The 16,283-nt window shown below is 43.2% G+C and overlaps 1 protein-coding gene across 2 annotated transcripts in view; it reads right to left on the reverse strand.

Moving 5' to 3' along the window:
• Nucleotides 1–16,283, reverse strand: part of LOC124555244 (tolloid-like protein 1) — a 584,842-nt gene that overhangs the window by 289,592 nt on the left and 278,967 nt on the right. The gene's annotated exons all lie outside the window — the stretch shown is intronic.

Genomic DNA, 16,283 nt, shown 5'->3' on the forward strand with positions numbered 1-16,283 from the left:
AGCATTATTCAACATGGTGGCGTTGCTGTCAGGGTTCCTCCCAGCCATAATCCGTAGGTAGCAGTCGTCCACTGCAGTAGTAGCCATTGGGCGGCCTGAGCGAGGCATGTCATCGACAGTTCCTGTCACTCTGTATCTCCTCCATGTCCGAACAACATCACTTTGATTCACTCCGATACTTCCCTTGTTGAGAGCCCTTCATGGCACAAAGTACCAATGCAGACGCGATCGAACAGTAGTATTGGCCGTCTAGGGATGGTTGAACTACAGACAACACGAGCCGTGTACCTCCTTCCTGGTGGAATGACTGGAATTGATCGGCTGTCGGATCCTCTCCGTCTAATAGGCGCTGCTCGTGCATGGTTGTTTACATCTTTGGGCGGGTTTAGTGACATCTCTCAACAGTAAAAGGGACTGTGTCTGTGATACAATATCCACAGTCAACGTCTGTCTTCATGAGTTCTGGGAACCGGGGTGATGCCAAACTATTTTTGATGTGTGTATATAGTCTCATCTAAAGAAATAGAAGGCACAAAATTGGTTGCCAATACAAAAACTCGCGAAGAAAATCGAGAGCAATTTTTTATCATTTTCTGGCGTCCAGTTTTCACTCATGTTCAGAAAAGACAGAACATCTTGAACTACTTGAGATAGGACGTCCATATTCACAGGATATGCACGTTAGTATGTTCTTGCAGAAATGAGCTGCCTTTGAACCATGTCAGTCAGCGTGTTCATGGTCAACATCGGTATGGCAGCGCAACACCAACTACCGGTAAAAAGTGCCTGCAGCTTTCAATGTCGCTATAAACCGAGGGTAATGGATCAGTGTAACTAGAGCAGGCGTGCAGGGTGCCTCGAAGACGTATGCGCAAACCGCATCGTCAAATTAGTGAATTTGAAAGTGCACACATTATTGGCATGGGAGAATCTGATTCATTCATCCGGGAAACTGCTGCTCGTGTGGGACGAAGTGCTTCGGCAGTGCAACGGGTGTGAGCAGAATGGTTCACGGATGCCGTAGAGCACATCGAGATGGTTCAAGTCGCACCATCCAGACCATACCCCAAGAAGATCGACACCTCTACCGAATGGTATTGCAGGACAAATCTGTGTCTTCCTCGGCTCTGATGCAACAGTGAAACAATGTAACACATCGTACACTATCAGGTGTGACAGTCCGTCGCCGTTTATTACGGGATGGGTTACATGCACGTCGTCCACATCTCCGCCTACCTTTGACGAAGTGCAGAAACATGCTACACGACAGTGGTGTATGGAACGAAGTCACTGTGGACATGAAAAGCATTAGATAGTGTTTCAGAACTAATCCCGGTTCTGTTTGCTTGAAAATGATGGCCGCATTTTGGTCCGCCACAGATAAGAGGGAGCGGCATCACAGTGCCTGCATTCGCACAAGACATACAAGACTTTATGATGTGAGGTGCTATTGGGTATAATCACAAACCGCAGTTGGTGTGTGTCCAGGGGACTGTGACCAATATGACCTACGTGAATGACATCCTGATACTCACAGTCATACCCTTTCTGCACAACACCCCAGACACCATTTTTCAGCAAGACAATGCACGACTATATGTTGCTGTACGAACACGTACCTTCTTGGTGTTACAGGACGTCAACCTTTCGCCTTGGCCCGCCAGATCACCAGAATTAGCGTCAATCGAAAATGTGTGGGATATGATGAAATGACGGGTGTAGCGCTGTAACCCTATGCCAACCACCACAGATGAGCTTTGGAACCAGGTGAATCCAACATGGATGGATATACCACTGGACGCCATTGGCGCTTTATACACGTCGATGCCATCACGCATGGAACAAGTTGTCATTGCCCATGGCGGACCCTGTACCTAACCGAGCGGGGTGGCGCAGTGGTTAGCACACTGGACTCGCATTCGGGAGGACGACGGTTCAATCCCGTCTCCGGCCATCCTGATTTAGGTTTTCCGTGATTTCCCTAAATCGTTTCAGGCAAATGCCGGGATGGTTCCTTTGAAAGGGCACGGCCGATTTCCTTCCCAATCCTTCCCTAACCCGAGCTTGCGCTCCGTCTCTAATGACCTCGTTGTCGACGGGACGTTAAACACTAACCACCACCACCCTGTACCTACTAGGCGACAGGGCACATGCTGAACCGAGATGACTGAAACTCCTATCATTTCTGCAGAATACACTAATGTACATGCCCTGTGAATATGAACTCCCTGTCTTTAGTCGTTCAACGTGTTCTGTTTTTTTTCTGAACATGAGTGAATTTACGATGGAGTGTAAGTAATCAACACATTCCAATTAATTTTCACTCTCGACAAAATTAAGGGATATTTGAGAGTCACTGTTCATCTTTATTTTAAGAAGATTTATTTACCTCTTTGCCTTATTTTTGAATTGCGAAAACTGAAACTCGAGGCACCTAATTAACTAATTTCTGCCGGAAATTCCTGTTCGTGTAAGCCCGTTGTTCCGTTGCAGACTACCTGCGTAAGCCCTACACCTCACACGCGTAATCTCGACTGCTGTGTACGCAATCCACGCACAGATTTGCGTGCTCGAGCCTCTCTTTTTATTTACTACCCTCTCTTTTTCACACCTACGAGCATCAGAAGGGCGAGAAGAGACGAGACGAGAGCAGAAGAGAGAGGTAAAGATGGAGAATAACCTGAAAGGCGATGTACTCATGAAATGTTTCAGCTCGGCTCATTTATTCAGGCCCTATTTGAGCCAGCTCATTAGCGATATGTTCTGTGACGATAAATGCAAACAGTATCAAAAGCGCCGCATACGGCAAATGCTTCCTTCGAAATGCGAATATTTCACCTACCATTTCCAGTCTATGGTAGGCTACTACTGGTAGCAGACATTGTCCTTAGCTGTATTTTCACTATGTCTTCAGGTACAGAAACAAATATGGTTACAGGAATTTAATTTGTAGTACCACGTTAGTAAAATGAACTTAGAAAGTGGTCGAAAGTCGATTAGGGAATTCGATGAGTAGTTAAAGCTTATACACGTTATTATTAGTTAACATGATGTGCAGTCTGTAATGAACTGGCGTAAAACATAGATTTGAAGGGCTTACGTGTCTTAATAAATAATTTCCTACCGAGTGTTTCTAAGAAATTCTCGTAGTAAATACGAGCAACTGAAACATGAGGTGATCCGATGACATAGGATTTTATCCTGGCTATAACGAAATGAAAAATATGGGAATATCATCTTGTTCCTCACTATCAACAACTATGTAACATTAAAGTCATAACAAGCAGTTATATGAAGAAAACTTTCGTTGTGCAGTATAGCTCGAAAACTGTTTGCAATCTGTTTCGATAGCGTCCAACACACCCATAATTACGAGCTAGGATTATGACATTTAACAGTTTTGACAATCGTTGTCTACCAATTTTTTAGACTACCAAAATTAAAAGTTCGCATCTCTTTTGCAAATAACCTGACGAATGACACATTTTTTATGAGATACTTGAGTGAAATGAAAATGGTTTCGTGGAAAGTATGTCGCCTAAATATTGGCAACAAAGTAATGCTCTGAAGTATTAAGGATCTTTTACAGGTAAAACAATATTCGAGGCCGGCCGGAGTGGCCGTTCGGTTCTAGGGGCTATAGTCTGGAACCGAGTGACCGCTACGGTCGCAGGTTCGAATCCTGCCTCGGGCATGGATGTGTGTGATGTCCTCAGGTTAGTTAGGTTTAATTAGTTCTACGTTCTAGGTGACTGATGACCTCAGAAGTTAAGTCGCATAGTGCTCAGAGCCATTTGAACCAATATTCGAGAAAAATTTGTAGTTGGGACTTAAGAAAGGACCTCTCCATTATCTTTGCCTGAACAGCAGTAACGAGACAACAGAGTGATTTCACTGGTTTCACTAATTGGAGCGCTAGACGACTTGTAGCACCCATAATCGTAAATGATTTGACTAATCTGGACACTGGATAGGAGCGTTTAAACTGTAAAATTGTTCTCTGAAGAGTTTTTGGTACTGTCATTGTGGCTGTGAATATATTTCTTATTGATGTAAGACTTTTACTCGTATAAACTCATAATCATGTTTTATGAGCACTTTAGTTTGAAGTGGACAAGAGAAGGAGGTGATACTAACAGAATATTCTTGGTGATCGATAGTAAAAGTCAACAAAAAACACAATGTTACGGTATCCAGCATGAGCTGACTTCCGCTTCACCTAAATAAACACTCTAACAGAGTAGAATCGTACCAATGGAGAGAAGGCAGTATGTCTATGGGCATACTGCGACACTTTGTTTACACTGTATGTTCTTGACCACTTTTTTTATACCATGCACTGAAGTCATTGACCTACCCATGACATCACAAGCGCCACCCTCCTTATCAATGACATTAACGTACTCAACAGGGACATCATCACTCTTACCAGTGACAAGATTATCCTTATCAGTGACATCATCATCCTTGTCAGTGACATCATCATGCTTGTCAGTGACTTCATCATCCCTGTCAGTGACTTCATCATCCTTATCAATGATGTCACGAAGCCATCGTGCCCTCCCTTCCTCCTTGCCCCTTCTCTCCAGCCAGTCACAGTGCAGTATTAAAGTCAGACAGACACTCAGAATGTAGTTTCAATAAAGAAATAAAATGAGATAAAAATACAGGATGGCAGAACTAGCCCAGACGTGTTTTGTATCTCGTGCCCCTCCCCCTCTCCCCAGCCAATCTCAGGGTAGAATTAAAAAAGGCAGTCAGCTGTATAAAAATGGCGTCAAGTTCACAGATATACAGCAAAAAATTAAGTAACCTTAATTTGAATGGCCACCAAAGTCAAAATAATGCATTATTTGCGTTAAAGCCACCATATATATAATAATGGAGAAAAATCGCAACACCACGAAGGAGTAGTATGATATAAACGAAAGTTTTTAGTCGCGTTTCTGCATCTACAATATAATGTGTATTCAAATTTCTCACCAGTCACATAAGAGTGGCGCTAGTAGCGCCACTTTGAGGATGCAAATCAGGTTTGCTTTAAATACACGATATAGTATTCATGAGCGTTAGTTACCTTTGAGGTCGGACATGGCGAGTTGATGTTAGTCAAGAATGCCTTTAAGCTGACAAACACGCCATTATCAAGACCTCACTGAGGTTGAACGAGGTCGTGTAATACGGCTACGAGATTCTGGATGTATGTATTGCGATACTGCACAAAGACTCGGCAGCCGCTGTGCATGACTGTCGGCAGCGGTATTCACGAGAATATATGGTCGAAAGACGACCGGGCTCCGGACTACCACGTGGCATTATCGAGAGGTAAGACCATCATGTTGGACGTATGTCTCTGGTGCATCGTACTGCACCTGTATCAGAAATTTGATAAGCACTTGGCACCACAGTGACACAACGAACTGTTAAGAATAGATTACTTCAACGACAACTCCGAGCCAGACACTCTGTAGCGTGCATTCAACTGACCCCGAACCACTGCCATTTGCGACTTCAGCGGTGTCAAGCGAGAGCTCATTAGAATGCAGACTGGAGGTCTGTTGTGTTTTCCGATGAAAGCTGGTTCTACCTCCGTGCCAGTGATGCCATATGTTACTTAGAAGGAGGCCAGTTGAGGGCCAGCAACAAACCTGTCTGCATGCTAGACACACTGGGTTGGTTCAAATGGCTCTGAGCACTATGGGACTTAACTTCTGTAGTCATCAGTCCCCTAGAACTTAGAACTACTTAAACCTAACCAACCTAACGACATCACACACATCCATGCCCGAGGCAGAATGCGAACCTGCGACCGCAGCGGTCGCGCGGCTCCAGACTGTAGCGCCTAGAACCGCTCGGCCACTAGACACACTTAGCCTGCAACTGTAGTTATGGTCAGAGGTATGATTTTGATTTCGTATGACAGCAAGAGCACTCTCGTGGTAACCTCACGCACCATGAATTAAAGTTTGTACGTCGGTCTGGTAATTCGATCTGTTGTGCTGCCATTCATAACAGCATTCCAGGGGTTTTTCCAACAGGATAACGCTCGCCGACATATCGCGTTTATGACTCAACATTCTCTACAGAGTGACGACTTGTTGCCTTGGACTGTTCGATCACCAGACTCGATAACATGTTGGACGTCATCAGACGGATACTCTAGCGTCATCCGCAAACAGCACTGACCGTTGCTGTACTGACGGAACAAGTGCAACAGGCGTGGAACTCCATCCCACAAACTGACATCCGGCACCTGTACAACATAATGTATGCACGTTTACATGCTTGTATTCAACATTCTGGTGGTTACATCAGTTATTAATGTACTAGCATTTCTTATTTGCAATGACTTATCTTTCGCTTACATTAACCTGTGCCCTTGCAATGATAACTGCTTAAATATGTTCCCTAGGCAAATTCATTCCAGAACTTTTGTCACTCTGCACGATTTTCAGAATGAACTTTGACGGCTTATGCTATCGCACATAGTGGAAACATGAGAACTTAATGCACATTCTACTCTGCCATCAACTCTTTTCGAATATCATCAGATTTATGAGACAACCGCGGGGGATTGATGTACCACAAACTGTGCAATGCTCTTAGATATAGGTGTTGCAAGGCTGGAGAATTCTTAGTGTCTTTGAAACTGTGTTTCAAGAAGCATGCACTTTAAATCCCAATCAGTCTTATTACTGATGAAAGTAGGTTAAAACCATCAAATTGCGTACATGAGCCGGCCGTTGTGACCGAGCGGTTCTAGGCCCTTCAGTCCAGAACCGCGCTGCTGCTACGGTCGCAGGTTCGAATCCTGCCTCGTGTATGGATGTGTGTGATGTCCTTAGATTAGTTAGGTTTAAGTAGTTCTGAGTCTAGGGGACTGATGGCGTCAGATGTTAAGTCCCATAATGCTTAGAGCCATTTTGCAAACATGATGGTATATTTCCAGTTACAGTTACAAGCATTATATCTCGTTCTTCCAACTGTGGTAAAGCGAATGTGATTATTACCTTCTCGTTAGTGAAATTTTCACTCTGCAGCGGAGTGTGCACTCGTACGAAACTTCCTGGCAGATTAAAACTGTGTGCCGGACCCAGACCCGAACTCGGGAACTTTGCGTTTCTCGGGGAAGTGCTCTACCCTCTGAGCTACCCAAGTACGACTCACAACCCTCCCTCACAGCTCTGATTCCAGTAGCATCTCGTCTCCTACCTTCCGAACTTCACAGAAGCTCTCCTGCAGACATTGCAGAACTACCACTCCTGAAAGAAAGGATATTACGGAGACATAGCTTAGCCACAGCCTGCGGATATTTCCAGAATGAAATTTTCACTCTGCGGCGGAGAAACTTCCTGGCAGATTACAACTGTGTACCGGACTGAGACTCGAACTAAGAACCTTTGCCTTCCGTGGGCAAGTGCTCTATCATCTGAGATACGCAAACACGACTCACGGCTCGTCCTCACACTCTAATTCCGCCAGTACCTCGTCTATATCTTTCCAGACTTCACAGAAGCTCCCCTGCAGACCTTGCAGAACTAGCACTTCCGGCAGAAAGAATACGGCGGAGACATGGCTGAGCCACAGCCTGGTGGATGTTTCAGAATGAACTTGTCACTCTGTAGCAGAGTGTGCTCTGATGTGAAACTTCCCGGCAGGTCTGTAGGAGTGCTTCTGTGAGGTCTGGAAAGTAGGAGACGAGATGCTGGCGGAATTAGAGCTGTGAGGACGGGTCGTGAGTCGTGCTTGGGTAGCTAAGATGATAAGAGCACTTGCAGCGAAAGGCAAAGGTCCCGAGTTCGAGTCACGGTTCGGCACCACACAGTGTTAATATGCCAGGAAGTTTCGATCTTCTCCTTCATGAAAATTGTCTTAGATTTAAGAATGAGTATATACAGGGAGAACCAAAAATCTGTTAACACTTGAAAATTCAATACTTCACGGAATATTATAGGTAGAGAGGTAAAAATGGGCAGACATGCTTGAAATGACATGTAGTTTTATTGAAACAAAAAAAAAATTGCACAAAATTACCAGAATGTGGCACTTCATACGATACAAAAGCAATAATTAGTACAACAATTGATTTTTAGCAAAGACTGTGTTCATTATAACAACTGCTCAGCATGTCGGCCGTCATTCATCAACAATACCTGTAGTCGAGGAACAATGTTGTGAGCAGCACTGTACAGCACAACAGCAGGTATGGTGAGAAATTGCCGTCAGATGTTGTCTTTCAGCAGTCCTAATGAGGTCGGCTGAATGTGGTAGGCTTTAGGTGGAATTGGAGTATTGAGAAAAAAAGGAAGTATAAGAAGAATACAAAGTATGTTATGAACAGATTATTCAAAACAATCTGAAATAGTCTAAAGTTTATGAATCCAGTCAGTTATCTCATAACAACCGTGAAAAATCTCGTAAAATTGCTTCACGAGTTGCTCCAAAAGCGGAATCCCTTTGCAGAATGATGGAGATGGAGTGTTACCTCTCGTTCCAATATTTGTTGCTGTACTAGCGCCTGAAGGATAGCTGGTGGAGCAGTGGGCACTGCTAAGGCAGTTAGTGATGCAAACAACAGTGCTACCAAACAATTAGCTGAGATAGAAAGTAATAGAACTTCATGAAGCCAACGGTTCGTACTTAGGATCATGTAGGGGAAAAGGGCTTGGCCTAGATGTGATGAAAAAAATAAACTCCTAAAGCATTTTCCAACAAGAGCGCTTACCAATACTGACTAACAATATTATTCTAAAAAACTGGTAATTATCCATTTTCTCGGTGTGTGAATGAGATGTTACTTACCTAAAACCTCTAAAAGGTATGATAACGCGACTCTAGACCTCCGTAGAGAAACTGAACCTGATTGACATTAGGTATCTTATAAGAAGAAAATAATGTTGTGTACTACATCTATATCTACAGCCACATTTACATCTAGATCTACATGACTGGTCTGCAATTAACCTTCAGACTATTTCTCTATCGCCCCTGTCTCAAACAGCGCGTGGGAAAAATTAGCACTGAATTCTTTCCGTACGAGCTCCGATTTCTTTTATTTTTCATGATTGTCATTTATTTCTATGAAGGTTGGCGCCAGTAAAATATTTTTGCGTTCAGAGGAGAAAGTCGATGACTGAAATTTATAGAAAAGATCTCGACGCAACGAAAAACACCTTTGTTTTAGTGACTGCCACCTCATCTCGCTTATCATATCTCTTCCCTCCTTTACGGAAATCCAAACTTTTTCGATGTGCTCCGTTAAAGCTATCCAGTATAGATCCAATACCACACAATAATACTCTAGCGGAGTATGGACATGCGTAGTGTAGGCAGTTTCCTTAGTATACGTGTTGTACCTTCTAAATGTTCTGTCTTCCTCACAGCATTATCTACGTGATGTTCCAATTTAAGTTGTACGTAATTGAAATTCCTAGGTATTTAGTTGAATTGACAGCCTTTAGAGTTGTGTGATTTTGTCGTGTAGCCAAAATTTGAAGAATTCCTTTCAGCACTCATGAGGATGACCTTACACATTCTCTTATTCCGAGTTAATTGTCACTTTTAGCATCATGCAAACATTGAGTCAACTGTCACATTTAGCATCACGCAAACATCGTGCCTAAGTAATTTTGCAATTGGTTTTGATCTTCTAATGATTTAACTAGATGTAAATTACAGCATCATGTGCAAACAATCTAAGAGGGCTGTTCAGATTGTCTTCTAAATCGTTTATATAAATTAGGAACAGCAGAGAGCCTATAAGACTTCCTTGGGAAACGCCATGCATACTTGTGTTTTACTCGATGACTTTCTGTCGATTACTACGAACTGTAACCTTTCTTACGGGACATCATAAATCCAGACGCAAAAATGAGACGATACTCCGCAGACACGCAGTTTAATTAGAAGTCTCTTGTGAGAAACGGTGTTAAAAGCATTCTGGAAATCAAGAAATATGGAATCAATTTGAAATCCCCTGTCGATAGCACTCATTACTTCGAGCTAATAAAGAGCTAGCTGCGTTTCTAAAGAACGAAATTTGTCAATAAATCGTTTTCTTCGAAGTAAGTCAATATTTCCGAACATAACATATATTCCAAATTCATACTGCAAATCGACGTCAGTGATACGAGTTTGTAATTCATCGGATTACTCCTATTTCGATAGCTTCGGCGATTTACCACGTACTCCACCTTAAGATATCATTACAATCGACTAAAAGTGAGAGGCTTAAGGTTTCTGAACTTTAGATAAATTAGCTAGTCTCTTAACACATACCGACAGTATGACTTTGGAAGTCTTCGACCCCAGTATAATGTTTATCCTGCCTGGAAAAAAATTCTATTATAACTGCTGTCTTTGACCCCACGCTAAATTTATCGAATGACGTGCACCAAATTGTCATACTCAACTTACTGACCTAAGACTCCATACCGAATAGTACATAGACAAAAATAAACTTCTACTTTTATAATCAAATACGTGATCCGGAAATACTGGACAGAGTTACTAGGAAACGTGGGAGTAACACAGAAGATCCAAAGAAACTGGTAAACCTGCCTAATATCGTCTAGGGCCCCGGTGAGCACGCAGGACTGCTGCAACACGGCGTGGCATGGACTAGACAAATGTCTGAAGTAGTGCTGGAGGATACTGACACCATGAATCCTTCAGGACTGTCCGTAAATCCGTAGGAGTACGACGGGGTGAAGTTCTCTTCTGAACAGCACGTTGCAAATTATCCCAGATATGCTGAATAATGTTCATGTCTGTTGAGTTTCGTGGGCAGCGGAAGTGTTTAAACTCAGAAGAGTGTTTCTGGAGCAGCTCAGTAGGAATTCTCGACGTGGTGTGTGTCGCTGTGTCGCATTGTTCTGCTGGAACTGCCCAACTCCGCTGGAATGCACCATGGACATGAATGGATGCTGATGATCAGACAGGATGCTTACGTACGTGTCACCTGTCAGAGTCGTATCTAGATGTATCAGAGCTCCCATATCACTCCAGCTGCACACACCCCACATCGTTACAGAGGCTCCACCAGCTTGAACAGTCCCCTGCTGACATGCAGGGTCCATGGATACATGAGGTTGTCTCCATACCCATACACGCCCATCCGCTCGATACAATTAGGAACGAGACTCGTCCGACAAGGCAACATGCTTCCAGTCATCAACAGTCCAATGTCGGTGTTGACGGGCCCAGGCGAGGCGTAAAACTTTATGTTGTGCAGTCATCAAGGGTACACGAGTGGACCTTCGGCTCCGAAAGCTCATATCGATGATGTTTCGTTGAATGTTTCGCACGCTGACACTTGTTGATGACCCAGCATTGAAATCTGCAGTAATTTGCGGAAGGGTTGCACTTTTGTCACGTTGGACGATTCTCTTCAGCCGTCGTTGGTCCCGTTCTTGCAGGATCTTTTTCCGGCCGCAGCGATGTCGGAGATCCGATGTTTTACCAGATTCCTAATATTCACTTTACACTCATGGAATGGTCGAATAGGAAAATCCCCACTTCATCGCTATCTCGGAGATGCTGTGGTCAATCTTCTGGCGCCGACAATAACTCACTTAAATCTCGATAACCTGCCATTCTTGCAGCAGTAACCGATCTAACAACTGCGTCGGACACTTGTTGTGTTATATACGCGTTGCCGACCGCAGCACTGTATTCTGCCTGTTTACATATCTGTATTTGAATAAGCATGCTTATACCAGTTTCTTTGGCGCTTCAGTGTATTGAATGATGATTTTTTACCGCCCTGTTGAGGGAGATAAAGTTATAAAACATCAAGAAGGACTAAGAAGATGATGCGAAAAAGTTCACAGTCGAACTTAACATCAGTTGCAAAAAGCTCTCGACCGATGCAAGATGTAGAGTAATGTGCATGTTCATTTTAAGCTGAATGATAATATACGACAAGTTTTAGATTTTGAGAAAAAAGTAATTGAAAAGGGTACCTTAAAGAAAGCAGAAAAGCCAGTAAATATTAAGGACTTCAACGCCCGATGCGCTGACTGTAACATTTCTGGCGATATATTACACAACTCTGCCCTTAAACACATTTACATCATTTCTAGCCTGCCGTAGCAGCTTCATATAACATCATGGAAACCCCACATCATGTCAGTCGTGGTAAGATACATTTCAGATCTAAGTATATCAGTTAGAGACAAAGACGGAAATCTTGTGGATTTCGACGGAGAAGAAATAAGTGTTCGATTACACACAAGAAATCGAAATGGGTATCATATTCAGGCAACGTGTTGTGTCTGAAGAGAATACGGAGAAGAAGAAGAAGAAGAAGAGGAGGAAGAAGAAGAAGTATAGAATGGAAGATGTCTAGACTCCTTACAGTCAAAAAATACTTTTGTCACTAGGATACACAGTTCTATAAGTATTATCATTCTCTGTGAGCTCTCATTCGACTTTTTGCTGAGTGATGATGAGAACGAGGAGGAGAAAAAGAAGAAGGAGAGTTACATATTGTATGTGAGAGAAAAAAATTCCCATTGACAACTCGATTAAGCGCTTCGACTACCATAAGTGTCAACCATGAGGCCAAACAGATTTCTTTCACAACGATTCCACATCCATTGTGATACAAAGCGAAAACATTTTCGTACTACTACGTGAGAGTCGTCTGTGTATTGAAGAAAGACTTGTCGATGATTCAGGGTGGCATAAACCTAGAGACATCGTCTTAAATAAAAATTGCACGCTTAACTTGTTTTCAAAAATCCTCCATCGTTTCAATAACCAAATCACTGAGCGTGTGCACAATCCAGAAATTCCAACGCTAATGAAATGATATGCATCATTTATGCCAAATGACGCAATCGCTTGCAGAATGCTACTTGTCGAACGAGAAATGAACTAAAGGAGTCTGTTGCTGATGTTGGACGTCTCGGTTTCTCTATCCCACTCAGTCTGGTACTTTGGTTCGCAGAGAATGATAAAACACATAATTCCCGGATTACTTTGTAAGGGAATGTATGTATAAGGAGTAAGCTGTGTGAGGGAGATAATTTGCTACTCTTTTATTACCAGATTGGTCTATTTGTTACAGTTTTGCTGCAAAATGGAATGCAGTTTGTTACGGTTTCAATGTAATATATGCAGTTCGTCACAGTTTTGAGAGCAATATGTTACAGTTATGTTGAAGACAAGACAATTTGTTACAAGGAGTGCAAATTGCTAAAATTTCGCTGTAAAAAGGGGGGTTATTTGTTACAATATCGCGGTAATATGGTCAGTTTTTTACAGTTTTGGCGTAAACGTTATTTGCATATATTTGAACATGACACCGTTATTACGCAACTGAACACATCATTATTCTGATTAAACGCACGCGCGTGTATTCGTAAGAAAATTTCTTTGACTTTCACAGAAATAACGCTTATCTTTTCCTTGGCATATATTAATATGAAGATTACTGCACGCCTTTGAACACGCAACCATTTTTATGAAACTGACTGCCTCACTTTAATAACACATTGAGACTGATTGGAGAGAGTGGGAGAGGAGTGAGGTACAAACAACAACTGGGTTAGTTCCGCCATCTTGGTTATTTTGTTTTATTTATTCACTCATTTATTCAACCTACATTCTGATTGACTGTTTGATTTTGATACTACTCTGTGACTAGCTGGAGAGGAAAGAAAAGTAGGAAGGGGAAAGGGAAATGTTGGTCATGGCTTGATGATATCACTGATAAGGATGATGGAATCACTGACAAGAGTGATGATACCACTATTTATAATAATGATGTGACTGATAAGGAGGAGCCGGCCGAAGTGGCCGTGCGGTTAAAGGCGCTGCAGTCTGGAACCGCAAGACCGCTACGGTCGCAGGTTCGAATCCTGCCTCGGGCATGGATGTTTGTGATGTCCTTAGGTTAGTTAGGTTTCACTAGTTCTAAGTTCTAGGGGACTAATGACCTCAGCAGTTGAGTCCCATAGTGCTCAGAGCCATTTTTTTGATAAGGAGGATGGGGTTTGTAGCATCGTCGGTAGGTCAATGGCCTGGGTTATATAATGTAAACAATGTGGTCCAGAATATACAAAGTGAAAAAAATGTGTCAGAATGCCCATAAATATACTACTTAGATACACTAACGTAATACAGTGCTCACAGGAAACATCGAAGATACCATTGATGATCTTGCAGCTCTCGAAGAATGAAATTACAATGAAATCCAGACTTTTAGCTCGTTACAGGCGTTGATAAATATCAACGGGAACAGCTGAAAAAGTGTGCCGCGACCGGGACTCGACCCCGGGATGTCCTGCTTACATGGCAGACGCTCTATCCGTCTAAGCCACCGAGGGCACGCAAGATTGTGCGACTGGAGGGACGTATCTCTGGCACGTTCCCTTTGTGACCCACATTTCCAGCTTACTGTCCACAGACTACATTTGTAGTGTACTCTTACGGGAATCGGTAGATTGACTGCCGCGAGTAATGAGTACAGTGGGCAAGGGCACTACAAATGTAGTGTGTGGAAAGTAAGTTGGGAATGTGGGTCTCAGGAGGAGCGAGCCAGAGATAAGTCCCTGCAGTCGCACTATCCTCTGTTCCCTCGGTGGCTCAGATAGTTCCGTTTCAGCCGCGCTCGCGAGTGGACGTTGTTTATTGCTGCGCTGCACTTCCGTGTTCACATCGCTGTACTTGGGCTTCGCCGAGTGCTGTCCGTCCTTTACTCTCCGTGTTCGTTCATATTCCTTGTGATCTGATCGCTCCTTCGGGTCGTACTGTTGATAACTGGAATTACAGTTGTTTAACCGAAATTTCGTCGCTGGATTAACCATGGCTAAAAACGTCAGGAAGAATACTCCGGTATTTGTTTTTGACAGAGCCGACATACCTGGAAATAGATGATTGGATTACAGAGGTAACTGGCCTAAATTCGTAAACCGTCCATACCTGGCAACTCGATCAGGAAAAATACTGTGTTTTTGTCAAGTTATTCAGTGCTGCGACTGTTGATAAAATGTTATGGAAGTGGGGCTATGAAGAAGATTTTTTGCATGGAAATGGTTGTAAAAGTAAGGTTTCCATCTATAGAGCTGACATTAATTACAAAACCGTTCGTTTCTTGAATCTTCCCATTGAAATTGAAAATGGTAAGATTAAGGAAGCTCTTTCATTTTACGGGGACGTTAAATCAATTGCAAATGAAAGATGTTCACCTCACTTTAATCTGCAATGTTTCAGCGGCGTCCGCTGTGCAAAGATGGACGTTAAGACAAACATTCCGTCTCACTGTTTGTGGGTATAAGGTACAAATTGTTTATACAGTCAGGAAGCTACATGTCATATATTTAACGAAACCGGCCACTTCAGACAGGAATGTCCGCGGCGAACTGTTGTTCTTAAAGCCGGCCGGAGTGGCCGAGCGGTTCTAGGCGCTAAAGTCTGGAACCGCGCGACCGCTACGGTCGCAGGTTCGAATACAGCCTCGGGCATGGATGTGTGTGATTTCCTTAGGTTAGGGAGGTTTAAGTAGTTCTAAGTTCTAGGGGACAGATGACCTCAAAAGTTACGTCCTATAGTGCTCAGAGCCATTTTAACCATTTTTTGTTCTTCTTAAAAGTAATTTCCCCCCCCCCCCCCCCCCCATGAACCATGGACCTTGCCGTTGGTGGGGAGGCTTGCGTGCCTCAGCGATACAGATAGCCGTACCGTAGGTGCAACCACAACGGAGGGGTATCTGTTGAGAGGCCAGACAAACATGTGGTTCCTGAAGGGGGGCAGCAGCCTTTTCAGTAGTTGCAAGGGCAACAGTCTGGATGATTGACTGATTTGGCCTTGTAACAATAACCAAAACGGCCTTGCTATGCTGGTACTGCGAACGGCTGAAAGCAAGGGGAAACTACGGCCGTAATTTTTCCCTAGGGCATGCAGCTTTACTGTATGATTAAATGATGATGGCGTCCTCTTGGGTAAAATATTCCGGAGGTAAAATAGTCCCCCATTCGGATCTCCGGGCGGGGACTACTCAAGAGGATGTCGTTATCAGGAGAAAGAAAACTGGCGTTCTACGGATCGGAGCGTGGAATGTCAGATCCCTTAATCGGGCAGGTAGGTTAGAAAATTTAAAAAGGGAAATGGATAGGTTAAAGTTAGATATAGTGGGAATTAGTAAAGTTCGGTGGCAGGAGGAACAAGACTTCTGGTCAGATGACTACAGGGTTATAAACACAAGGTCAAATAGGGGTAATGCAGGAGTAGGTTTAATAATGAATAGGAAAATAGGAATGCGGGTAAGCTACTACAAA

Source organism: Schistocerca americana, chromosome X, assembly GCF_021461395.2.
Source record: "Schistocerca americana isolate TAMUIC-IGC-003095 chromosome X, iqSchAmer2.1, whole genome shotgun sequence".
Lineage (NCBI taxonomy): Eukaryota > Metazoa > Arthropoda > Insecta > Orthoptera > Acrididae > Schistocerca > Schistocerca americana.